Source organism: Mirounga leonina, unplaced genomic scaffold (genome assembly GCF_011800145.1).
Source record: "Mirounga leonina isolate KUSES-001 unplaced genomic scaffold, KU_Mleo_1.0 Mir_126, whole genome shotgun sequence".
Taxonomy (NCBI): Eukaryota; Metazoa; Chordata; class Mammalia; order Carnivora; family Phocidae; genus Mirounga; species Mirounga leonina.
Window position 1 is genome coordinate 29,708,473 of NW_023270314.1, and position 8,844 is coordinate 29,717,316.

Sequence of the window (8,844 nt, forward strand, 5' to 3'; positions counted from 1 at the left end):
CCCCCCCCCCGCCCCGTAAATGCCCAGGAAAAGCACACCTCTTCCTCACACTGCTCTTCCGGGTCCCAGTCCCACCCACTTCCCGCCTTAAACTTTCTAAGAAGGTTGGAGGAAATTCAACAGCATTTTTTTTTTTTTTTAAATTTTTAACAGCATTTTAAAAGAAAGATTTAAATTATCAAACGAAACATGATTTCCTTGAGACCCCAGGGAAGAGGTCCGGGCAGTGAAAGGCTACGGGGAAGTGCTGCCTTTCCTGACCTGCCTCCCTCCCCGAGGGCTTCCGTCCTCTCCTGAGGCACCTCCAGTTTCACTTCTTTCTTTTCTGGATCTTCACCACCTATTTTGCAGCAATCTCATTCTGTCCGCACAGAACTCTCACCCTGCAAATACATCCTGTTTTCCCAGTGACTGCTTCCCCAGGCTGAATTGTTCAGGCTGGAATAGCATAAGACAGCCCCGGGTCAGTCCAGGGTGGGCACTGGTAGCTCAAGTGCAGTCTCCCGCAAAGTCTTCTGGGTAAGAGGCATCTGTTGGTTGTGCTCCCCATCTGTCTCTGCTCCGCTCCCACCAACACTACCTTGATTTTCTATGGAGGGAGTCACTCCTTCCCTATACTCAGCCATGAAGTCAAGGTAGAATTTTCCCTTCCTCAGTTCAAGGGGTGAACTAAAGCCAACAAACGCGTATTCTGTACCCCTGGCTCTGGGGATTGGTTCAGGATAGAGCTCAGTAGAGCCAATCACAAACAATAAGACAAGAGGAGATATTCGCTGGGGCTTCTGACAAAACTGGTTTCTTCTGGTGGAGATTTCCGAAGTGGCTTTTGACCCCCATGATCTCCCTCCCTGACCGGATATGTATGAGGAGGAACAAGAAGGCAGAGCCTGCCTAAGGATGTTGTCAACAGCAGAAAGCAAGGGACAAGGAGGGAGGTCGAAGGGGGGAAAGAGCGAGACAGACAGAGAGACAGAGAGGCAGAAGGAGACAGAGAGAGAAAGGGAGGGAGGAACATTGGGTTCTACATCAAGCCGAGTCTGAATGTCTTTGGACTATTCAGTTATGTGAGACAACAGATTGTTTTTATTGTTTAAGGCCATTAGAGTTGTGTTTTCCATTACTTACAACATAGTGACCTAATTGCTTTGGAGTCTTCGTTTTGTAAGAGTCTGGCAGAGTGTGTAAGGGTCAAAATCAACCACTCTCTCTTTCTGCCTCAATCTCTCTAACCCCCTTCACCAAATACACACACTCCTTAGGGAAAATATTAATTCGTAGATGTTATAAAGTCATTGCCATTCATAAGAAGGAAGAAAAACATTTTTCGCATGTATGGTAGTCCGCAGGCCATTCTTGCCCAGAGAAATGTTAGTCTCTGTACATTATTGTGCACCACTGCTTTAGTACATGTCTCTCATCTGCACCTCGAATCTCAATTTGTGCACTTGAGACTCACCTGGAGCAAGAAATGAAGCCATTTACTGAGCTACACACTTCTTCCTGGCTGCTTCTTAAGCTCCATGGAAACTAAGTTAAACCTTTGAAATTATAACTTGTAATGGCCTGATTAGTTTTCCCACAAGGCCATTCTCTTCCCTAGCTGAGGAGGCTGGATGGAAGGTGTGTTCTTTTGGTTTTTATTTTTTAATACTTCTCCTTATACACTTATTCCAGAGGACAAGTTGAAATAGGAGTTTCATCACATTGCCTAAAAAATTGTGTGGTCTTTTGATCATATCTCTTTTCATCTACTAACCCACGTTAACCAAAATTCTCTGAATACTTTTAATACTCAGGGCAATGAAAGATATTAAGAATTTTCCATTGACATAGACTCTGAAATTTTTGCCCTTCTACAGTCTCCATATTCTGAATTGCTTGCCCTTCAGAATAAGAATGTAGTTCAAGGGCAACTTTCATTTCTCTGTAGAGCCTTGGGAACAAATTAGACATTTGAGATAAAAACAATCCTCAAAATGTCATATTTTTAACCTATTTTACATTCATAATTTGGAGGGCCTGAGAAGGATGTGCCTATCTCACTTCAAAGGAAAGGTTGTACTTTAGGAAAGGCTTTTGTCTAAATGTTGGGGGAAGTGTTGTAAAAAGAGAATACATTTATAGCAAACCAATTTGCAATGTTGTTAGCTAGTATCTGTAAGTTGAGTGATGATGTCACATATTGTGCAAACCAAGCCCCTTCTGAGGATGGAATTTGGGAACTATTTATTAATAAGGACATCAAGACTTCTACTACTAGCCAAGCTGGAGCAACCAAGATGGATTTACCCTCCCACCTGAAACAACAGACAACCAAACAAAATATACAAAACAACAGTTTTTAAGACATTGGACATCAGACAATGAAGAACAGGGATCCCTGAGATGTAGGAAATGAATGATGTGAGCTCTGTGATTGTCCCGTATTACTTCCTGGCGAGAGTTTCTGGTCTGTAACACAAGGAGGGGGGACCCAGGTGCAGCCAGGTGGTCTCCCTGAGTTGAGGAGACATTGCTGGGAGTATAACACTATACTGCTGCAGTTCATGGTGCAGAGTACTAAAGAAGAAATAACTACAGAGAGAAAGGAAGAAAGAGAGAGAGAGGGAGAGAGACTGTGCTATGGAGATCTGCAGAGGGTCCCCCTTAAGTACCCAGCTGACTACTGATCAATGCACAGAGTTGAGGAACAACCCAAGGTCATGGAAACAACTACATGAGTGGATTAAATGGAATTTCTGGACCTCACACAAGGCAAGGAGTAGTTCTTGTTCTTATCAACCAGAGTGGAAAACCTCACAATTCCTGGTGTGTCAGGTAGAGTACTCTCAAGTTTTTTTTGTTTTTGTTTTTTTTTAATCTCAGTAGTGGGACATTAACATTATGCTTTCTGGCCCCACTGGAGAAAGCTTAAAGTGAAACCCAAGATGTTCAAACTATTTCCAAGTCCTTTAATTCTGTTTCAAAGCAAAGTTCAAGAATTTTTATAGAAATACAAAATATCCAACACCCCAAAAGATTAAATTCACAATGTTGAGCATCTAATTAAAACTTGCCAACATACAAAGAAGAAGGAAAATACAACCCAGGAAGAGGAGAAAAATCTATTTATTGGAACCACCCTAGGACTGATATGGAACTGGCAGACAAGGACAATACAGTGGTTGTTATTACTGGGTCCCACATGTTCAAGAAGCTCAGAGGAAAGATTTCATATGGTAAGTAAAAGCATAAAGAAGGTTCAAACTGAGCTTCTAGAGATGAAAACTACAATATCTGAAAAGACAAATATACTAGGTGGGATTAACAGGATGTTAGAGAATTGCAGAAGAAAAGATTAGTGACTTGACAATGTACATAGAAACTATTCAAAATTATACACAGAGAGAAAGAAGGTTGAAAGGAAAGTGAACAGAGTGTCACTGAGCTGTTAAAAACTCCAAATGGCAATCAGAGAAAGATAAGTATCATATGATCTCATTGATATGAGGATTTTGAGAAATAAGACAGAGGATCATAGGGGAAGGGAGGGAAAAATGAAACAAGATAAAACCAGAGAGGGAGACAAACCCTAAGAGACTCTTAATCTCAGGAAACAAACTGAGGGTTGCTGGAGTGGAGGAGGGTGGGAGGGATGAGGTGGCTGGGTGACGGACATTGGGGAGGGTATGTGTCGTGGTGAGCGCTGTGAATTGTGTAAGACTGATGAATCACAGACCTGTACCTCTGAAACAAATAATACATTATATGTTAATAAAAAATTAAAAAAAAAACTCCAAGTGGCCTCATATCCCACTAGATAATTGGAGTCTTCAAAGGAGGGGGCAGAAAAATGATTTTAAAAAAATCCCCCAATTCAATGAAAACTATAACCCGCAAACACAAGAAACTCAACAGAACCCATGCATAAGAAATATTAAGAAAATCCCACTGAGCTACATCATGATGGTTGGCTTATAATAGTGATAAAGGGAAATCTTAAAAGTAGCCAAGATAAAAGACACATGAAGCACAAAAGAACAAAGATAAGAACGACAGTAAAAGGAAAAAACAAGCTCTCAGCCTGCTTTTCAAATTCCCCAACAATTCTGAAAAATGAAGGAGGCATACAAGAGTTGAGGGAATTCACACCAGCACACCTGTGCCACGAGAAATGTTAAAGGAAGTCCTTTAGTCAGAAGAAAAGGATATCAGATGGAAATCTGGATCAATCAAAGGAATGAAGAGTACAGAAATGGTAACCACATGGATAAATATAAAATACTTTTTTTATTTTTAAGATCTCTTAAAAGATAATTCATTTTTGGGGGCACCTGGGTGGTCCAGTTGGTTAGGCATCCCCGAGTATTGAGCCCCAAGTCAGGCTCCCTGATCAGTGGGAGCCTGTTTCTTCCTCTCCCTCTGCCTCTCCCCCTGCTGGTGCTCTTTCTCATGCGCTCTGTTTTCCTCAAATAAATAAAGAAAGTCTTAAAAAAAAGATAATTCATTTTTTTTTTTTTTAGATTTATTTACTTACTTGAAAGAAAGAACACTCAAGCAGATTCCCCACTGAGTGTGGAGCCCAATGTGGGGCTGGATCCCAAGACCCTGAGATCATGACCTCAGCCAAAATCAAGAGTTGGACACTTAACCAAATGAGCCACTCATGGCCCCAAAGATAATTGACTTTCAATGCAAAATTAATAGCAGTGTATTGTGGGGTTTATAACATCTGAAGAACTAAGATGTGTGGCCACAATAGCATAAAGAATGGGAAGGGAGAAACGGAAATATTTATAAGTGGTGTAATATTGCTAGAAGAAAGACTGTATTACTTTAAAAATATGTACACTGTAAAGCAACCACCACTAGAAATAACCACAAAAAGTGACAGCTAATATATCAACAAAGTAAATAAAATGACATCATAAAAAATGCTCAGTTAATCCAAAAGAAAGCAGAAAAAGAGAAAAGGGAAATGAAGAACCTATGGAACATAGAGAAAACAAACTGCAAAGTGATAGATTTAAACCCAATTGTACCAATAACCACATGAAATGTAAATGGTACAAACATCCAATTAAAGACAGTGATTGTCAGATTGGATAAGAAAGCAAGAGCCGACTATATGCTGCCTAGAAGAACTACCTTTAATACAAAGAAAACAGGTTAAAAGTAAAAGAGTGGGGCTTACGACAGAGGCTGGAGCCATGCCACCTGGGACATGTGGGGTTTCTCTAGGACCCCTCTAGGAGAAAGGCCACCTGTTCCACAGAATCATGGAGTCATGGAATGTGGTCAATTTCTCAGAGTAGAGAAAACTCATTAATGAGAACCAGGTGCCCAGTCAGCTTGGAGCAACTACGTTGACTCAGTGTTTTTTAGTGGAAACTGGATGTGACAAATATGAGAATGATCCAAAATTAGAAATAACTGAAAAAAGAAAAGCTATTCCTGGGTTGGCATAATAACCATGTGCAGAGATAAACTACCAAAGTATGAAGAAAATGTTCCTCTAGGAGCATTAGAGGATGTTATTGGGAAATAACAGATGAATAGGAGACGTTACTTGCGCAAACAGAAGTTTTATCTTGAGACAAGGATTAAGATACTTTATGAAGAACGTCTATACTTGGATGATGCAATTCAGTATATCTGTGATGGAAGTGGATATTTGGATGTAGGGGATGAAGAGGACAAACTGATTCGGATTTGTATGGACCAAGGGGATGTAACACGTCCCGGAAGGACTTATTACCGCTTCATCCTGGATGAATGGAGCTTCGGGAGAGCAAGGAAGCTGTTTGTTGGAGAACCAGTATTGCTATATACAATGGACCAGCTGACCATTTTGATGTTCAAGGACAGCTCATGAAATTTGGGGCACAAACACTATTGTGGTGCTCTCTCGAAACCAACAAACTCTTCAGGGGTCCTAAATGTAATCATTAAGCAGAAACTTAATCATTTCCCGCTCACTTTACATTGTAAACTTGAAGCTAGGCTCTTTCTCCTTGGTTAGATTACTTGATCCGATTTCTTTAATGAAACAAAACTGATTTTGACATGAGATAAACTATGAATATGTGGATACATTACATTTATGAAATTCATTATGATTCATTTTCTCTAACCAAATCAAGAAGAGTGGTTCAGTAGACCTGTTAGTATACACATCCAACTATAACCTGCGTGAAAGCTTATTCTCCCAAATTATGATGACTTAGAATATTTTATCTGAATATTATGCTTAGGCTTTAAGTCAAATATCAGTCGACACCATCACTTCCCTATAGGGAATAATGGATAGATAACATACTTCTGCCCATCACTCTTCTTTTCTCTTTAGGTTGAGGCTCTGGGGAGAAAGCCAATCATTAGACACACGCAATTACTTAAACAACTTTTCCTGTTCAAAAGAAAACAATGGTCTTAATTTTATGCAAATGAATGCCCACACCTTAAATTCAGGCATGTTTCATACTTTTGTCTGGTTCCTTAAAATCACCTTTCTGCAGAGTCTTTGTTTCAGGCTCCGTGTATCTCTGCGACAAACAGGTGGCTCCACCTTGGAACCAAGTGCCAAGGCTAAATCCCACCATCGCTGGGAGATAGTAGTGCCACGTTCCTTGATGTTTATGTTTCAAAAGAGATGGCTCCTGGGACCTTAAGTTGTAAAGCTGGCAAAAATCTTACCTAGCCTTTGCAAAAATTTACATATCTGTCAAAGGGAGAGAGAAAGGATTCACAAACATTAGGCTTCTCACAGAAATGCTCTTACAAGAGAGGAAGAGATTGAAGCCTCTTTCCCCTCTGGCATATGGAAAATTCTAAATGTTTTTATTTACCCCTACTGTGCCCGGAAACCAGGTGGATAAGGGGACATCACTGTGGAGAACGGATGAGGAGGAAGACTAAGGACCAGGACTAAGTCAAGTCCCCTTCTCCCAATCATCACAAGGATATGGAAATCCCTTTCTTATACATTCAGGTGTTTCTCTAGAAGAGGAGCCAGGGAGGAGAAGGAAATCTCAAGTTCTGAGCATTTATCCTGATAACATCAAGTTTCCTTAAGAGACTGCTTAAAATAGTGGCTAGAACTGAGTTTATTAGACTGTGCTATGTTATTCTTTTGCTATTCAATGGGGTAGGAACTCATGAAAAAAAAAAAACCAGAGCAGTTATGAAAAAAAAACCAGAGCAGTTATGAAAAAAAAGGGGGAGAACCTGGGTGGCTCAGTTGGATAAGCGTTGGACCCTCCATGCTCAGGTCATGATCTCAGGGTCGTGAGTGTGGAGCCTGCTTCAGATTCTCTCTCTCGGGCGCCTGGGTGGCTCAGTTGGTTAAGCGACTGCCTTTGGCTCAGGTCATGATCCTGGAGTCCCGGGATTGCGTCCCACATCGGGGCGTCCCTGCTCAGCGGGGGGCCTGCTTCCCCCTCTGCCCTCTTCCCTCTCGTGCTCTCTGTCTCTCATTCTCTCTCTCTCAAATAAATAAATAAATAAAATCTTTAAAAAAAAAAAAAAAGATTCTCTCTCCCTCTCCCTCTGCCCCTGCCCACCCCAGCTTGTATTGGCTGGCTCACTGTCTCTCTCTCTCTCTAACAAACAAACAAACAAACAAACAAACAAAAAACAACAGAGCAGTTATGAAAAACAAGGAAGTTACATTTTCTTTGCCACTTTGGATTTGATGCAAAGATTTGTGTTTCTGCTGCATAGCTGTCTGTAATTCACTTGCACCATTATTTTAAATTTGCATAATTGGTTGTGGCTTGGCTCACATGTGAGAAAATCAAATCAAACCATAGCAAACCAAACCAAAGAAACATTTGAGTACAGGATGAGTCACTTAAAAGTCATATATGCATGACTGAAGTATGAAATAAATATATACATTTAAGAGCTAATATGTCTTGAATACTGTGGACAGAGCTTAATATAAAAAATTATTATGGTTTCATTTGCCATTTTCCAGGACTCTCCTTCTCTCTGCATGCAAACAAACAAAAATAAAAAATTGTGTTGTCATACATATCCTACCATATCAGAGAGGAAGAACAAATATTACATTGAAATATTTTTTCAATATTTGGCTTAAACAGACCTCCAAACATGGAAGGTTCACTACAAAAGGGGTAAATGTTGGTTAAAGTAACCGATGGAGAAAAGAAAGATTAAGTGGAATTGTATTTAAGCAAAAAAAAAAAAAAAAAAAGACATTGTTTCAGAACTAGCAACACGGAATGGAGCTCCCTTGGGCAATGCTTTTGGTGTGATTATTTTAAGCTTCCTATTAAAAACAGTGCCCTCCAGAGATCCAGTTTGCTTGTGGCATCCCAGCTGAGAGAAACTCACACTAATGGCCTTTTCAGCTTCCTATTTTGGGTCCAAAACACATGATACTGAGTGTAGCCGAACTTTTCCAAAGGACTGGGTTACCAAACCTATTTTCCTTTTAGAAGCAGTGAATCCAATTTCCTGGGAAGTCTAGAGTAAATGCACAGAAATAACTGGGATTTTCACATTAAAAGAGCAGTAATTGGATTATATGCACACAGCTTCCTAGGACCATGTGACTCCACACTATTCAGAGAGGGTTGTGTTCAATTCACATAAATCATAGTCCCTTTGCTCAAGACATTGCGGTCAGTTGATTCCAGAAAGGAGATAAACACATTCTGCCGGCACACGTGGAGACTTGCAGCTGCCTACCTAGTCTTTTTTTTTTTTTTTTAAAGATTTTATTTATTTATTTGAGACAGAGAGAATGAGAGGGAGGAGGGTCAGAGGGAGAAGCAGACCCCCTGCTGAGCAGGGAGCCCGATGCGGGACTCGATCCCGGGACTCCAGGATCATGACCTG

At 40.5% G+C, this 8,844-nt stretch overlaps 1 pseudogene; it reads left to right on the forward strand.

Annotated features, from left to right (window-relative positions):
* Positions 1-5,307: 5,307 nt before the first annotated feature.
* Positions 5,308-5,931, forward strand: LOC118009028 (annotated as a pseudogene).
* The last annotated feature ends 2,913 nt before the right edge of the window (positions 5,932-8,844 follow it).